Below are 18077 nucleotides of genomic sequence, written 5' to 3' on the forward strand. Positions count from 1 at the left end.
GATTACAGCTATATTATTTCAGGTGATACATATATAATAAGTACAAACTCGTACTAGTTGAAGTAATATTTCTAATTTTGAAGTGATGTGATATTTTCAATATTTAAAATGAGCAATTCCATGTATTCTGCCTTCTATCCGTTTCAAGGGTTGTGGAAAAAATGAATGAGGACACTTAGAGAAGGGAAAGTGACAGTGAAGAAATAGAGGACATGGCTAGAGAGGAGAGACAGGGACAGCTAACACTACTCAGTCAGACAGCAGCAAGTCAGTCAGCAGCCAGTCAGCATTCCAGTGAACCATCAGCCAGTTACCTGGGACTATTAAAAAAATTAAAGAGACAAGAAAAAAAATATCAAACAATGCAAAGGCAGCACTAAGAAAAATAAAGAATGAAAATGCAGCTTTAAAAAAAAAAAGGTCCCCTCAGCACTCCTTACCTGCATCATCACTGATGCTCCATCACAGAACAGTCCAGTGGCAACACTAATCCTCTACCTACCAGCACCCACAGAATGTTACAGTATGTTACTTTTATACACTAACAAGTTTAAGTATATAATACAGTAGTATTATAATATAGATAGGTTATATAATATAGACAGGTAATAGACAATGAATCACAATGACTAAAAACACTCCACCCATGTTTTTGCAAACTCAATTCACTCTAAATTTATATCAATAGGGTGCATTTTATTATTAAGGAATTTAATTATTTAATACGTGTAATAAGGAACAAACTTTATAACCTCATTTTACCACTTCCAGTTACCGCTGTCACACGCGGTCAAACGTTAATATTGAATAGGCTATGTAATGTTAGCTAACTTTCCCCACCCAGAAAAAAAAATGTTTAGACTCCTTTTCTCTAATTCCAAACACGATGGATGAAACTGAATTAAGAGAACAGATTTTACAATTAATAGGGTGTTCGTTACTAACTTTATTCAGCTACAATCCTAGCCTAATCTGTTAGTTATCTGATAACATCCCTTAAATCTACTCATTTAATGAGTTATAATCTACTATAAGGTTTTAACTTACAGTTCATTGTTATTAAGATGTACTAATAATTTACAATCGTATTATTTAAACGTCTTACCTTTTAAAAGTGCGTCGCAAACGGTTTGTTCTGCTGCATCTCTACGGCGCGGCATCAGTTTGCTGCTACTTCCGGGAACTATTGAGAGGCTCCACGAGCCGCCATTGCTGTAAAAAAAGCTTTCCATTGGAGTCAATGGAGTTGTCGCAACTCTCTCTCTATAGCAAGAGCAGCTTCAAAATCCTCGGTACTCATCTTACTGGACCTTTCTGCTGCTTTTGACACTGTTAATCACCAGATTCTCCTGTCCACCCTCAGAAAGATGGGCATCTCTGGAACAGCACTCCTGTGGGTTAAGTCCTACCTCTCTGACAGATCCTTCAGTGTGTCTTGGAGGGGTGATGTTTCAAAGTCACACCACCTTGCTACTGGGGTTCCTCAAGGCTCAGTACTTGGACCACTTCTCTTCTCCATCTACATGACATCATTAGGATCTGTCATTCAGAAGCATGGCTTTTCTTATCACTGCTACGCTGATGACACCCAACTCTACCTCTCATTCCAACCAGATGACCCGACGGTAGCTGCTCGCATTTCAGCCTGTCTGAGTGACATCTCTAGCTGGATGAATGACCATCACCTTCAGCTTAACCTTACGAAGACAGAACTCCTGGTGATTCCAGCTAACCCATTGCTTCATCACAACTTCTCTATAAAGCTGGGCTCATCAACCATTACTCCTTCGAGGACAGCTAGAAACCTAGGAGTTGTGATGGATCATCAGTTAAGCTTCACAGACCACATTGCTACAACTACCCGGTCCTGCAGGTTTGCCTTATACAACATTAGGAAGATTAGACCCTTCCTGTCAGAGCAAGCAACCCAACTTCTTGTCCAAGCTCTTGTTCTCTCCAGACTGGACTATTGTAATGCTCTCCTGGCGGGCCTTCCTGCATGTACTGTCAAGCCTCTGCAATTGATTCAGAATGCAGCAGCGAGGGTTGTCTTCAATGAGCCAAAGAAAACTCACGTTACTCCGCTCCTCATCAGGTTACACTGGCTACCAGTAGCTGCTCGCATCAAATTCAAGGTACTGATGCTAGCCTACAAGACGACCACTGGCACGGCACCAACTTACCTAAACTCATTGGTTAAATCTTATGTGCCCTCCAGAAGTTTGCGCTCTGCAAGTGATCGACGCCTTGTGGTACCATCCCAAAGAAGTTCAAAATCACTCTCAAGGACCTTTTCCTGGACTGTCCCCAGCTGGTGGAATGACCTCCCAATCTCAATTCGTACAGCTGAGTCTTTACTCATTTTCAAGAAACAGCTAAAGACTCATCTTTTTCGCCTGCACTTAACCAACTAACACTAGCACTTTTCCTTTTCTTGTCTTTTTAATTAAAAAAAAAAAAAAAAAAAAAAAAAAAAAAAACCCTACCTATGCGTTCTATACTAGACTAACTGAGACTTGTCATGGCACTTGTATACTGTTGTTGTTCTCTTGTTGACCTGACTGCTTCTGTTGTTCTCATTTGTAAGTCGCTTTGGATAAAAGCGTCTGCTAAATGATTAAATGTAAATGTTAAATGTATATGGCTCTGGACAGATCCTAATGATGTCATGTAGATGGAGAAGAAAAGTGGTCCAAGTACTGAGCCTTGAGGAACCCCAGTAGCAAGGTTTTGTGACTTAGAAACATCACCCCTCCAAGACACACTTAAGGATCTGTCAGAGAGGTAGGACTTAACCCACAGGAGTGCGGTTCCAGAAATGCCCATCTTTCTGAGGGTGGACAGGAGAATCTGGTGATTAACAGTGTCAAAAGCAGCAGACAGGTCCAGTAAGATGAGTACTGAGGATTTTGAAGCTGCTCTTGCCAGTCGCAGGGCTTCAGTAACTGAGAGCAGAGCAGTCTCAGTTGAGTGGCCACTTTTGAAGCCAGATTGGTTGCTGTCCAGGAGGTTGTTCTGTACAAGGAACATAGAAAGCTGGTTGAACACAGCTCGCTTAAGTGTCTTTGCAATGAATGGAAGAAGGGATACCGGTCTGTAGTTTTCAAGAAGCGCTGGATTTAGAGATAGTTTCTTGAGCAGTTGGCTTACCAGAGCCTGCTTGAATGCTGAGGGAAATGTTCCAGAGTGAAGAGAGGAGTTGATAAAGTGAGTAAGTGAAGGTATGACTGAAGAAGAGATCGCTTGAAGGAGGTCAGTGGGGATCGGATCAAGTGGACAAGTAGTAGGATGATTGGACAGGAGAAGTTTGGAAACGTCCATCTCTGAGAGTGGGGAGAAGGAGGAGAAAGAGTGTGCGTCGGTCATTGTGAAGTTGTCCTCAGTCTGCGGTGTGGAGAATTGATCACTGATGGTTCTTGTCTTATTTGTGGAGAAAACTGCAATGTCGTCCACTGTAAGAGTCAATGGAGGAGGTGGTGGAGGCGGATTAAGAAGAGAAGAGAAAGTCTTGAAGAGTGCACGAGCATCACAACAGCTGTTAATTCTGTTGTGGTAGTAGGATGTTTCAGCAGTGAAGACATTTGCAGAGAAGGAAGAGAGGAGAGACTGATACACACTGAGGTCAGTAGAGTTTCTTGATTTCTGCCATTTCCTCTCTGCAGCCATGAGTTTAGAGCGATGTTCACAGAGAACCTCGGACAGCCAGGGGGCAGATAGGGCGGTGCGTGCTGGTCTTGACAACAGTGGGCAAAAGTAACATCCAAGCAAGATGTTAAAGTGGAGCAAAGAGTGTCCGTAGCGCTGTTCATGTCCAAAGCTGAAAACTGAGAGAGTGCAGGAAGCGAGGATGAAACCACAGAAGATAGGCGAGATGGAGAGAGTGAGCGTAGGTTCTGTCGAAAGGTTACCTGCGTTGGAATGTGTGCCGCTTCAGGAGTAAGTGCTAGGTTAGCAGTAATGAGGAAGTGGTCTGAGATGTGCAGTGGAGCAACTGAAGAGTTGTCCACAGAGCAACAGCGCGTGTAGATGAGGTCCAGTTGGTTGCCTGATTTATGAGTCACTGTAGTAGGCACTTGCTTGAGTTTAAATGAGGCGAGCAGAGTTTTGAAGTCAGCAGCCTGGGGTTTATGTAGGTGGATGTTGAAGTCACCAAGCAGTACCAGAGGAGTGCCATCTTTAGGAAAGTGTGATAGCAGCACATCCAACTCTTTCAAGAAGTTTCCCAATTGACCTGGGGGACGGTAAATGACCACAAAGTGGATTTTACTAACCCTTTAAACTTGTATGAACCTGGTAGTGAGATTTTTGGCACAGAAGTTCTCTGTCATACATCCAAAAAGTTTTTTTGAAACTTTGTCCATGTTTAGCATGAGAATCCAAATATTTATCAGTGTAAACAACTCTCAATGCATGAAACAGAATTGTACCCTCTTTAATAAAAATTGGCAGTAGGTAGCGACAAGTCATAACAAATAAATAACTAAAACAGTCATTTAAATATATCTTTTATATATAGACGAAACAAAACTTGTTCTTGTGTTGCTTGAAAGATGTACTACTTTCCGGCGTGGCTTTGTACCTATTTTCATTAAAGTAGTGAAAAGACTACATTTGTCGAAAATTTAAGTTAGTTACTATTAAGTTACTTACTAACTAGTTCACATTTATCACATTTGTAATGGTGCCCATGTTCAGGGAAAATCGCAATCTTGCTTGTGTGATAATGCTTTACTATATTGTAAATATAACATTAACAAACTCACTATTGAAGCAATTTTGTCCACATAACTTGAATATTCAGGGCAATTTGGTCATTTTTATGCTATTTTTGCCCTAAGCTCCCATGTATGTGCGTCAAGTCAAAATCCACAGACTAATTCCATTTAGAGGAATAAAAACATGACAAATTAAATGGTTTAATAAAAGTAAAAGTTTTTAGCCTCAGTTAAAAACTCCTCAAAATTCATTGCCACCATTAAAGCCCTCAAAATTAATTGCCACCATCTGTCCCATTATGGCCGCCACACTAAAGCCTTGTCACATTACGCCACTCCAGAGTCAAATCACATCAGGGCTGCTCTGCAAAAGTTTCTTCATTTTATGACCTCTATACCAATGAACTGCAAGCAAGAGCCTTCTAGAGTTGGGGTACTCATACTCGAATCCGGTCTCAAGTAGAACTTTTTTAAAGGACTCTGACTTGTCACGGACTCCGATGCATTTTTATTGGACTCAGACTCAAGTCCAGGGACAGTTGACAGAAATGTCACTGTCTCGATGCATTATCATAAAAGTGATATTCAGTATTTTCATGTGTTTTTAAGACTTGACCAGTGCTTGAAATCCGAAGGGTTTCTGTACTCACACACCGAAAATATATATAAAAAATATTTTTTATGGGTCCAAAATCAACTTGGGTGTGCATTATTTTCAAATAAATCAATGGCCCATCATCAATTACTCCTTACATAATGTAATTTATTGTAATTTAAAGTTATTTAATTAATATTAACATTTATAAAAAAAATAAAACAGGTGTGAGCTGGCTGTGACTTATAGAAAGTATATTTAGGGCTTTTATACACAGTGTGTAGCATGGTACAAACAAGGTTTATCCCTCACAGCCTCATTTTTCATCCTGCTCTGTCATGGCCTCATGATCCTTGGTCGCCAGCTCCAACCTGGTTCCCTGATCATCCATCTTCACAGTGGGGATAACGGTCCAGGCCTGTCTCTGTTTCACAGCCAATGGCCTTGGCCACTGTTCCATGGTCCAGGCCATGATCCTGTTCCACTTCATGTCCCTTCCCCTCGTTCACCACCCTCCTGGAATTTTTGGTTCATCTCGGGCTTCAAGATCCACCCATTAGAAGGGAGGATCTGTCAGATGTGTTTTTGGTTTTATGTACACGTCTTTTATCTTGTTGTAGCCATGTTTCTTGTTCCCGTTTCCCTTGCCCTCATGTGACCTGCTATTTGTGTCTTTGCTGTTTACATCATTAGGCTTATTTAACTTCATGCAGCAATGCAAAGATTGGCTGCCGCCTGACAAAAGCAATGGATTATGGTGAGAAAATGTCTCGACTTTTTTTTATTGGCGCTGCCGTCGCCACCTTAGGATCACATGTGCCATCAAAGACTAGCCGCCTATTTCAGGTGCTGCATTTGCTCAAAATTGGTTGTGAGAGTCTTGATGATGACACACTTTATTCTCATTGGTCAGATTCTGTGATGACATACACGACATGTGTTGTGTGCTTGTTCTAACAATTCAATTTTTATAACAGCAAAAGCTTATTTAGTGTAGTTGCAATGCTGTCATGTAAAGCCTAAAATACTGATAAAAACATATATACCCACACTTTTTTTGGCATTAAAATAATATGTTTATGTTGAACTTTATTCATGAACTGATGGCACTGTATTAGGAAGTATATAAAAAGTGTTTCTGCTGCTCATTAAAAGGTTTCATAAACACCTGTGTATTTGACAAATACTGAATTTATTTCACTTTACTAGTGATGGGAAGTTCGGATCATTTTACCGACTCTGACTTTTGAGTCTCGTTCAGCAAAATGAACGAATCTTTTTTCGAGTCATTTCGTTCATTTTGTTCATTTTAGCAAAATGTAATGAAAATGTTATGTGTTACTTCCCCAACACATCTAGTACTTACGCAAACGTTGATCACACTAAAAACAATACACAACTAAAATGCTATAAGATACAGAAAAAAAAATCCTTCTTTACCTGGGTCTTCAGTCTGTGATTAGCTCACCTCACCTCTTATCTGACAAGAGTCCTCGGGTTTAAGTCATTCCTTAATCATGTGACAGCCCCATACGCAAAACTAACGCAGTCTTGAGCCGGAAAGAGAATTGATTAGTTCATCTCATGAGTCTTTCGGGTCTCGGGTCGAGTTTGACTGGTTCCTTAATCACGTGACAGACCCATACACCAAACGAACGCAGTCTTGAGCCGGAAAGAGAATTGATTAGTTCATCTCATGAGTCTTTCGGGTCTCGGGTCGAGTTTGACTCGTTCCTTAATCACGTGACAGACCCATACGCTATTTCTGACATTTTCTGTCACTGTGTTTTTGTTACTGTTTGTTGAGGATCTGTGGTTTGTTATTATTTTATAAATAAATAAAACCCTGTTATAAATTAAATATTGATTAATTTGTCTTTTTGACTGTCTATCGGTAAATAAACACTGGGCTATATAATAATATAATAATTCAAGCTTACAATAAAAAGTATTTATACTAGTTTGTTCATTTTTACTCCAATTTTGAGTTTGCTGGTATAATAATTGCTTTTCCTAGGCAAACTTGACATATTGGTGTAATATATGTATAAGAAGATTGCTCAAAAAAGGACATAATGACATATACATTAAAAGCAAATAAAATTTTGAATTTGAATTATTAATGTTAGTTTAAAACATTAAGGTTATGATAACTTCAGCTTTAACAGTTTTAACCCAGCTCAGAGTGAGGAGGATACTTCAGATCCTGGTGCGACTGCCAGTGCAGGGGCCATGTTTTGGGAAGACTTTGACGAGAGGGTAGCAAGCTTGAGGCCTTCTGCTACCTCTTCTAAGACCTCAGATGCTATAAAGGTGCAGGCCTACCTTGCAGAGCCACTCTTACCCCGCACATCAGACCCTCTGGCCTGGTGGAGGAGATGTTCACCAGTATACAAAAGCCTTTCTGAAGTCACAAAGACAAGACTTTGCATTGTGGCCACATCTGTGCCATCTGAAAGATTTTTTTCTAAAACTGGGCAGATTATCTCAGAAAGAAGAAACAGACTCAGCCCATCCAAGGTCAGGGAGCTTGTTTTTTTTTAATGCAAACAAGCAAGTCCTAAAAATATAGCCACAGTGTGTTATTTATTTTAAAGCTTATTTATTTTTATTTATTTAGAAAAAGACTAGCTTGTTGTGCAATATTGTTGTTGTTGTTGTGATTTTAAAGGTAATTTGTTATTGTTATAAGGCTCCGTAGCTTTAGTATCTCTTAATTTTCATTTATTTTTATTTAAATGGTTTAAAATTATTTGGGGAATAGTTATCCTCTATGATATAAAGTTTTTATTTTGGCACAAAAGTGTTATTTATTTTAAAATGTATTCATTTTAAATTATTATATAAAAAAAGCAAAGCTTGTTGTGCAATATTTAGTTTTTCTTTTTTTTCTTTCTTTTTTTATATTGTACTTTTAAAGTTCATTTGTTTAAGGTTATTAGACCCTGTGGCTTTATTATCTTTTAATTTTATTTTTAATTATTTACTTTTTTATTATTTTGGAATAGTTGTCCTCTTTGTTACAAAGCTTTTCTGGCACAAAAATAAACAATAAACAACAATTCAAAAGTATGCACACAGTGTTTTTTAATGTTTATAAAGTGTCATATGTTACAAAAGTATGGTTTTTACAGACAATCTGATTTAATAATTACTCTAGCCAATGTTGTCACATCACGGGACAAAAGAACAAACAACCCGAAGAACCGAAAGATGAACTAATCACTTCTCTCTCCGGCTAAATACTGCATTCTTTTACTGTCTATGGTTTTAGCGTATGGGGCTGTCACGTGATTAAGGAATGACTCGACCCGACCCGAAGACTCATGAGATGAACTAATCAATTCTCTTTCCGGCTCATATTGCATTGGTTTTAGCGTATGGGGCTGTCACGTGATTAAGGAACGAGTCAAAAACCCGATAGACCCGAACTATGAACTAATCAATTCTCTTTCCGGCTCAAGACTGCATTGACTGACAGGTGAATCACTACTACTAGAACAGAACCTATAGAATAATGTGCATGCGCGACTGAACGAATCACTCCCCGAGACGACTCGTTCTTCCTGAGTCACATTAAAGATTCGTTCAAAATGAACGAATCGTTCAAGAACGACACATCACTACACTTTACCTGTGATAAGAGTATGCAAACACTATCTGTAAGTGTTCATCATGATGTCTCCACTTTTAATTCCTCCCCAACTGCAAGCTGCTACTCTTGCCAGTCGGTAGCAGGCTAGTACAGTTCATCTCGAACAAGCCTATTTTCTTTGTTTGGATTTGTTTAGCATATATAGCCCTCATGTTTCTATTTTCTTTGTCTAGCTTTGTTCTGTGTATCCTACTGTTAGGTCAGTTTGTTAATGGTCATGCCAAGTCAAATCTCTGTTCATCTTGTATTTTTTCATGGATATCAAGAAAATGCACATCACAATCCACATGACTCCAGTCCATCAGTTAATGTCTTGTGAAACAAAAAGCTGTGCGTCTGTCCATCATTAAGGTAGATTAATTTTACACAGTCATTTCAGGCCAAAATACAAATCCATAATGTATAATAACGCTTACTCCAATTGAAAATGTTCTGTTCTTTTAAAAAAACCCTGTTGTTTAATCACGTGAATCAAGCTTCACTGACATATTTGTTTAAATTCGATTTGGACAGTTTTCACATAAAAAATGAAACCTAAATTTACACCATCACATTGCTTTAGTTTAAGTTCTTGTCCAAAATGGCACACTTCATGTGCACTTGCGGTCCTGCAGACCTTCAGTGGCTGCTGCATGTGTGGGTCCGTTCAGTCCACGAGAGCATAGGATGTCCCATTCTTCATTTTAGTTTTTAGAAGTAGGGAAGCAAGTGCCTCCTTTATGCACCCTTGATGCTCATTTCTGCCAAGCCCAAATTGAGGCAAGCTCCGCAGTAGACTTCTACCCGACAGTCAAAGCAGCATGACATCATGAAAGTGTGCACTCAAAAGAAGACCACGAGGGTTTAGGGTGTGATTTGTAGCAGGGTCTAAGATTCCTGAGTCCATGTCGGCTTCCTGGTATGAGCTTCATGCTCCACAGCAACCCCATTGGGTCTGTGCCTTCATAAGTGCCTCCCAAACTTTCATCTTTGATTTTTAATGTATTTAAATGAAGTTTTGTATGCTCATCAAGACTACATTTATTTAATCAAAAATACAGAAAACTATAATTCTGTCACATGTTATTGCAATTTTAAATATCTATTTGAAATTTTCTATTTTAAAATACTTTAAAATATAAATTAGAATGTATTCCTGTGAAGCAAAGCTGAGTTATCAGCATCAATTCTCCAGTCTTCAGCGTCCAATGATCCTTCAGAAATCATTCTAATATGCTGATTTATGATCATTGTTGGCGTCACATCCATATGCTAGAGTGCCCATGACAGCCACAAGAGGGCACTCCTTCCGTCTCATTGTTGGATTGTTTTCCGACAGGTTTCCATCACCCATTGCACTGATGATCATTTCATTATCTTCAACTGTTTGTCATTTACCTATAAGCTCACCCTGATATATACCATGATCATTTAGTCTTTTGTTGCTGGAGTCTTGCACCTGTTACTTTGTGTTACACATATATACGAACATACATATATATATATATATATATATATATATACACACACACACACACACACACACATATATATATATATATATAAACTGACGATGAGAAAATAATAATAATAATTGGTTCAAATAAAATAAAGGCAAGTAATTACATGGTTTTATTGAACAACACTTTTAAAAAACAATGCAATATGCTTATACATAATATAAATGTAACCAACATTAGTGCATTATGTAGAACTAATGTTGTTATACATTTACAGGTGTTATGGGGTATAAGGGTAGTACCTCTGACCAGCAAACAGTCACACTTCTGGTTGTTCATCTGCTTTGGTCCCCACTTGCACTCAGCTCTCACCTATCGGTCCAAGTAGCTGTTTGCATGCAATAGCGGTCACACCCAGTACACTGCTTCGATTGGCGGGCTAAACTAGGTGAGGGTAACCGATGGGCGTCAAACCTCCAGGGAACTAGGGCTTGTCTTCCCATGCATGCAAAGACTGGACCCGGCGGACTGTGCAGAAGAATCCACTAGATTGGTTCAACGATCAGAAAGGCAGTTCCAGCAAAGTGCTGGGGAGCACAATTAGGGCACAGTGAGTCATTAAGGACACTGCTGGCCGACCACTGCATCCTTACCCATCTCCAGCCATCTTGTCTTTGTCTTACCACTGGACTTAGGTGGACGTGCACAATGACCATGCACTGACGACCATGCACAACTCTCCCTCACTATAATCCAATTCATGCGCAAGTCATGACTTCACACTATCATTCCCTCAAGTTCTGTGGTGATGGGTGCATGGCGAAGTGACAGGTGTAGTCACACTGGCAGTCATAGTCACAATCCTGCACACATGGCGACTCAGGCTATAGGGTCGATTTCCTTCAATGAAACAGCATTGGAATTTGGCAGCCACCTGAGCAATGGAGCAGCCGTCTTCAAGATAGCACTGCTCCCCCCTTTATGAAAGGACTTCCAGTGCCAAGTAAACGTAAAGCAGATTATGAATTTACTTAAGACTCACAAATACCAAAACAATACATCTACACCAGACGCGATTTGACAAAAGCGAATAGAAGCCAGTGATGTTCTCTGCATTGGATGCGGCACGACACAACCCGGAAAATCCACGACCGTAAACAAAAGCCGCATTCTATTCCTGACACGAACATTTTCAAATATTCATCATGAAAAAAAAAATTCCTCAAAAATACTGGGGGAAAAAATGTATGCTTACAATTATTTAATAATCAGAAATGGTTACTGAGCAGCAAATCAGCATATCAGAATGATTTCTGAAAGATCATGTGACACATGACACTGAAGACTGGAGTAATGATGTGGAAAATTCAGTTTTAAATCTCAGGAATACATTAGCCTATGTGTTAAACCATTCAAATAGATAATGTAAATTGACAAAATTTCACAATATTACGGCTTTTAAAAACAAATAAATGTAGCCTTGGTGAGCATAAGAGACTTTACAAAAAAATGTAAACTTAAGGGGGGGGAGGGAGCATGATTGAAAATATTTTCCTCTACAAAAGGGGGGCCCGGCAGGAAAAAGTTTGGGAACCACTGGCCTAATACGATTCATACAGGACTTTCCTTATGTTGCACATTTGTACTCTTTGAGAAAAACAATAGCACAATCAAAAAAACACTTTAAGGTCTATGTCCAATCCCTCACTTTCACTAGTTATGTAAGGTTAAAATATTTTGCCTGTATTTTCGCAATATAATATGATATCGTCTGGATAGTGTAAAACATTGTAATATGAATTTTAGCTCATATCACCTACTCCTAGCTCGCCATTAAAACTTGTTTGGTCAACAAGCTGGCTGCACCTCCCAAAGGAATCAGCAATCGCCTGATGACAATCCGACTGCCACTCCAAAGGTTCCAATGAGACTGAATGTCTTGAAGCTGAAGTGTGCCCAGGTTAAGCAGTCAGTGGCAGAAGAGTAGGATAGCAAGCTGGAACCTTTGAATTTTAATTTGCACAATGTGGACTCCAATAAAGTGTTAGGTCCTACCCATAGACTGTATAAAAACATGGACGTAGTGTCCGTGACGTCACCCGTAGACTCCTGAAGTGTGGTTTCTGAAGCCTAAAGTGTGCAGAGCGGGCCGTCGCCATCTTGGCAGCGCGTCTCCGCGTGACTCTCCCGGACAATCGAAAATGGGCAAAAAGGCGGGAGCTACTTGCGGAAGCCACGCCCTTAATTATGCAGAACTTTAAGTCTTAATATAATTTAAACGGATGAGTTATAAAAAAATTACCCCCCTCACAGTTGTCATGAAGGGCAAAATTAGCTATTTAGACCAAAATCATTTTTTGCACCAGGCTGTTAACGTTTTTTTTATGCTGTAAAGTTGGGCATTTTAACATGGGGAGTCTATGGGACTGAATCCCTTTTGCAGCCAGCCTCAAGCGGCCAGTCGATGAATTGCAGTTTTAGTCACTTCCTTATTGGCCTCAGGAGAGAGAGCGGGAGGTTGGGGCTCGGTTCCCACCACACGGAAGCACCAGGATGCGTTTGTCTACAGTACCACTTCTTCAGGAGTTTCTACCCTCCTCAGTGCAGATGGGAACACACTGAAAACAGGCAAGGAAATGCTTTAGCACTGGGCCGAACACTTCAATATTGTTCTTAACCGCCTGTCCTCAATCAATGATGCAGCGATTACCCGTCTTCCACAAGCTGCAATATTTCACTCACTTGCCGACCCCCCTACTGCAGCTGAGGTGGAAGAAGCAGTTAAATGTCTCTCTACTGCCAAAGTACCAGGGGCTGACTCCATTCCAGCTGAAATCTACACCTCTGGTGGTCCACAGTTGAACAGGAAGCTTTCGGAGTTATTCCAATCCATGCAGAACCAAGAAAAAGTCCCACAGGAGCTCAAGGATGCTTCCATCATTGATCTTTATAAGTGTATCAAGGGAACTGACAAGACTGTGACAGACACTGCTGCATCGCCCTGCTATCATTCACAGGGAAGATTCTAGCCAGGCTACTACTGAACCACTTAAAATCAACATCTGGAGCATGGCATGCTACCTGAGAGTCAGTGTGGGTTCCAGCAGGGCCATGGGACAATAGGTAAGATATTTTCTGCACATCAACTGCAAGAGAAGTGCCAGAAGCAGAACGGTGGCCTTTAAACAACTTCTGTGGACCTGACAAAAGTACCTGATACTGTCTCCAGTGAAGGACTTTGGAAGATCACATCTAAGTTTGGCTGCCCTGGCAAGTTCATTGCAATTGTTAGGCAATTCCATGACAGCATGCAGGCAACGACATGGGGGTAAGTGATTAATTCTTCTTCTTTGGTGTTTATTGGCGGTTGGCAAACCAACTTAAAGGTGCATTACCGCCACCGACTGGACTGGAGTGTGGACAGGATACATGCTTATAGGATTCACATAATGCGACATATAAATGGGAATTCGTGAGGAAACAAAACAAAACAACACATAAATGAGAAACAAAAGCCTAAATTCTTTTACTTAATTTCGTTTCTTTAATAAACTTAATAATACTATCATATATAGCTTTTTCCTTTAGTATACCTATTATAGAAAAATCTTTATGCTCAGCTTTAATTAGTGACTGAATAAAATGACGTCTTTCATTGTTGTATTTCCTGCAGTGAAGTATTACATGTTCAACTGTCTCTTGCTGACTACAGTGATTACATTCCCCTGTAGGGTGCTTACCAATTTTAAACAATGTGCTATTCAATCCTGTGTGACCTATTCTCAGACGGGTTATAATATTCTCTTCAATTCTGTTCCTGCTCTCTCTCCTCCCAGCACCAACTTGTTGTTGAATATTATATAAGTGTCTTCCTGTTTCAATACCATCCCAGTGTACCTGCCATATCGATTGTACATATTTCCTAATGAACACTTTAGCTTCTGCTTTACTTAATGGAACTTGTAAATCTATCTGCTTTAACTTTAAAGATTGTTTAGCCAAAATATCTACCTTCTCATTACCCACTACACCAACATGAGCAGGAACCCAAATAAATTGAATTGATATACCCATAAGCTTTATGTTATACAATTTATGGAATATTTCATTGATTATATCCATCCTAAAAGACGATCTGCCAGATTTTATGCTTTCCAGTGCTGAGTAGCTATCAGATGCAATAACTATGTTATTCATTCGCTTTTCTTCTGTCCACTGCAGGGCCATTAAAATTGCCAATAGTTCTGTAGCATAAACTGATAAATGGTTAGAAACTCTTTTCTTAATGTAAGAATCATTCATTGGAATATACACGGCTGCACCTGCATATCCTGTCTTCGGGTCTTTTGATCCATCCGTGAACAAAAACACTGAATCTTGGAAATGCCTCTCAAAATAATTCCGCACTATATACCACACTGGAGTTTGCTTGGATTGATCCTTTATTTCCTGTTCTATACTGAAGTCAACAGTTGGCAAGGGGAATAACCAAGGAGGGATGGAGGATATTGAGACCGTGTTGCTATACTGTAATTGATTTAATCCTATATTCCTCGCCTTTGCATTACCTATCCACCCAAAACTCATAAAATTAGTTTCATTATGTTCCCAACAATCTGTCAGTACACTTTTTACAGGATGTGAAACACTTTGTCCCTGGATATTGACCCAATATGCCAACATTAACTTCATTCGTCTTATACCTAACGGTATTTCTCCCATCTCCACCTGCATAGCTGATATCGGTGATGATTTAAATGATCCACTGCAGATTCTTAGGGCTTGTGCTTGCAATACATCTAATTGTTTGAGGGTTGTTTCTGCTGTTGACATATAGGCAATGCATCCATAATCAAACACAGATCTCATGAGTGCCCAGTATATACTTAGTAGGGATGCCCTACTAGCTCCCCACTCCCATCCTGATAAACACCGAAGAATATTAATAATATTTTTGCACTTATTCTTAATTTTATCCAAATGAATTTTCCATGTAAGTTTTTTATCGAACCAAACTCCAAGAACCCTTATAAATTTTACTTGCTCCAGAGGATTCCCATATAATTTCAAAGAGAGGGGTATGCTTTTGAGCCGCCTTGAAAAACAAATGACCTGTGTTTTTGATACAGATAATTTAAACCCCATTTATTAGCCCACTTTTCAACTTCCTCTATCGCATTTTGCATTTTTTTATGAACATATTTTATATTGCGACCTCTTATCCACAAAGCCCCATCATCTGCATATAAAGATTTTCCAATGTTATGTTCAACTTGTGAAAAGATGCCATTAATCATTATGTTGAATAATAATGGGCTGCATACACTACCTTGTGGTGTTCCATTCTCTACTGTATACATTCTAGAATATTCTTCACCTACTTTAACTTGTATTTTTCTGTCAAATAAAAAGTTCTGAACCCAGTTATATGCTCTACCACCAATTCCTTAACTTAATTAATAATCCTTCTTTCCAGAGCATATCATATGCCTTTTCCACATCAAAGAAGATAGCTACCACTACTTCTTTGTTTGCCTGTGCTTTTCTAATGTGTGATTCTAGACATAATATAGAGTCCATTGTATTCTGTCCCTTACGGAATCCACTCTGATAAGGGGACAGCAGATTTTTACTCTCTAAAAAATATGTTATTCTTTCTGTGATTATTCTTTCCATTGTTTTACATAATTGAGAGTTTGAGTTTGAGTGCAATAGGCCTATAACTAGAAGGATCTGATGGGTTTTTCCCAGGTTTAAGAATAGGTACTATAATTGCTTGTTTCCATATTGAAGGGAGTTGTCCAGTTTCCCATACTAGGTTAAATAATTTTAATACTTTTTCCAGCGTATTATCTGTCATGTTTGCCAGCATTTTGTAACACACTCCGTCTCTTCCAGGAGTAGTCTGCCGAGCAGTTTTGATTGCTCTTTTTAATTCAAACATGTTTATAGGTAAGTCTAATAAACTATCTGACATTTCATCTTCCTTCACCAAATTAAGATAATTCTTTAATGTGCTACTCCTACACTGCTTTGCTTCTTTTGAAAGATTATCTGAACTATGAATTTTCTTAAATGTTTCGACCAAAAGTTCAGCCTTATCTAAATTGGTGACAGCCATTTTATCTGTACCTATAATCACTGGTAACTCATAATTCCTTCTAACCCCCCCCCATTTTCCTGATCATATTCCATACATCTGACAGATGTACTGTTCTTCCAATACTATCACAGTACTGCTTCCAAAAAATATGTTTTTGTGTTTTTATTGTTTTCCTTACTACTGCCTGGGCTCTTTTATACTGAATCATAGCATCCATAGAATGCTGCTTTTTAAGTTTCTTAAATGCTTTATTCCTTACTTTTATAGCTGCTTTACAACCATCATTCCACCAAGGTACATTCTTTACCTGTCTTTTTCCTGTCGTTTTAGGTATAGTTTGTCCAGCCGACTGAATTATTTCATTAACTAGTTTACTGTTGAATATATTTACATGCATCTGGGATTCTTCTTGCAGAGTCATACATCTTTTTTCACAAATTACTCTAAATACTTCCCAATCTGCCTTTTCCAACTTCCATCTAGGACTTCTCTTTTCTTTTTCATAGCATATTTCTGTACCAACCGTAATCACTACCGGATAATGATCACTCCCTATTGTAGTATCATTGTAGTGATCCCTGCCATTACAGAAGACACAAATGTTAGGTCAAGTGCAGTCTCTGTATTTTTTATACTGTCATATCGTGTTCCCTCTCCATTATTAATGCACACCAAGTTATTATCATCAATGAATTCTTCAATTAGCTGTCCATTCACATCAGTATTATTACTTCCCCATAATGTATTATAGGAATTAAAATCACCACACCACACTACCTTGTCATGCAAAGAACTTACAACAGCTTCTAATATAATTTGACTTAATTTTTCACATGGATTATAATAATTAATAATATCTATACTCCCTCTTTTAGTCCATACCTTAATTATTATTGATTCATATTCTTTATTTATTTGTTCTACCTTATATTTCATCCCATTTTGTATAAATGTTGCTATTCCTCCTCCTCTGCCATATTCTCGATCTCTTCTAATTATATTATAACCATTTATTATAAAATCCAACTGTGGTTTTAACCATGTTTCCTGAATACATATTACATTAGGTTTCTCTGTTAACATATCGATGTATTTCTTAAGCTCATGGCCATTTGCAATTAGACTCCTTGCATTCCACTGTAGTATGGTCAATAACATTACGAAGATCCAGCACATGCCTGAGAAGACTGTGTCTCTTCAGTAAGGGAGACTCTTATGGTCTCCCATTGCAGTCCTTTGACATCTAGATATTTCTCTGCAGATTTAACAATTATTTTAATCCTTTCATTTCTGCTTTTTGTCTGTGCAGAACAATTTATTATTTCTGCCATGAACATTACAAAATCATTCTTTCCCACTATCAAAGTATCTTCCTTCAATTTATTACATCCTTGACATTTCTTTCCTGAGTCGGCCATATCGTTGTTGCGCTTGGCCTGCTCTGCCAGTTTGGCCCTCTGATTCATTTCTTTTCTGCTAATTTCCGATTGCTTGATCACTGTCACATTCTTTGAAACCTTCTTTGCAGCTTCTGCATAACTAATTCCTTGAACAACCTTGATTCGTTGCA

The 18077-nt window shown here is 38.8% G+C and overlaps 1 long non-coding RNA gene across 1 annotated transcript; it reads right to left on the reverse strand.

Annotated features, from left to right (window-relative positions):
• Positions 1-208: 208 nt before the first annotated feature.
• LOC132106304 (uncharacterized) lies at positions 209-1261 on the reverse strand. The gene is made up of 3 exons (XR_009424106.1): positions 1106-1261; positions 441-498; positions 209-320 (listed from the first exon to the last, which is right to left on the reverse strand). It is a non-coding gene; the product is annotated as an uncharacterized LOC132106304 (long non-coding RNA).
• Between the last annotated feature and the right edge of the window lie 16816 nt (positions 1262-18077).

The sequence above is a fragment of the Carassius carassius genome, chromosome 26 (assembly GCF_963082965.1).
Source record: "Carassius carassius chromosome 26, fCarCar2.1, whole genome shotgun sequence".
Classification (NCBI taxonomy): domain Eukaryota; kingdom Metazoa; phylum Chordata; class Actinopteri; order Cypriniformes; family Cyprinidae; genus Carassius; species Carassius carassius.